Source organism: Palaemon carinicauda, unplaced genomic scaffold (genome assembly GCF_036898095.1).
Source record: "Palaemon carinicauda isolate YSFRI2023 unplaced genomic scaffold, ASM3689809v2 scaffold1763, whole genome shotgun sequence".
In the NCBI taxonomy this organism is placed as follows: domain Eukaryota; kingdom Metazoa; phylum Arthropoda; class Malacostraca; order Decapoda; family Palaemonidae; genus Palaemon; species Palaemon carinicauda.
In genome coordinates, this window is record NW_027169329.1 from 6,519 (window position 1) to 7,500 (window position 982).

A 982-nucleotide genomic window follows, 5' to 3' on the forward strand; every position below is an offset into this window, starting at 1 on the left:
AATTCACTCACCCCAGTAATAATTGACTAACGACTTGTGATAACTACACTTCACTGCACAAACTGAAATGAATACAAAATCTTTGTACTTAGCTTATATATGAAGTCGAGTCGTCTCTCTCTCTCTCTCTCTCTTGATGTTTTGTTAGCGATGTCTCGTTCTAGTTTCTTGTAGAATGTAGGTCTTCCTGGATATGTTTTGCAATAGTTGAATGCCAGTCCTTGGGTTTCCTAGGATGTTGATTGAAGATTCTATTTGTATACTAACATATGTTGGTGTTAGCATTTTCGTTGGACTTAGTCAAAATTGTAGATGTTTGTAGATAGTTCTGAGTTCTTGAAGATCTTTATCAGGTATTACAGCTTTTATGTTGAAGTCTTGAAGATATATCTCTGGTTTTACAGCTATTTATTTTGAAGTCTTGAAGATATTTCTCTAATTCTTAGAGTTTAAACCGCTGTCTTTGAGTTTAAGCGCTGCCACCATTTATTGGTGTGCTACTGTCTTAAGCACACATTTGAGTATGAGTTGTTTTCAAATGTATTTGAATGGTTTACTGAACACATTTTAGTAGTTTTTAAGTTTTATTGTATATAAACAACTGAGTTAAACATCTCCATCACTGGAGGAAGCTGTGTTGGTCCACATGACCAATTCTGGTGAAGTTTAGATAAGAACTGAACAAATTACTGATATCCCAAAAATCGTACACTTGCTTTAATTTGGATAAGTGACGGAATCGGAAGACACCTGCATCCGGTGACGTCACAAACTTTCACACGAAGAGTTAATGTGTTGACACTAAGAAAGAATGACAACTTAGCATCTTACATCCTGTACACAATTTGAGTTGACCATAGCAAATCTCACGGCCAGCTCTTCCAACCAACATGACATATTACGTCATTTGTTTTAAACATGTAATATTACTATTCTAATCATTACACATATACAAACAATTACTCTCTCTCTCTCTCTCTCT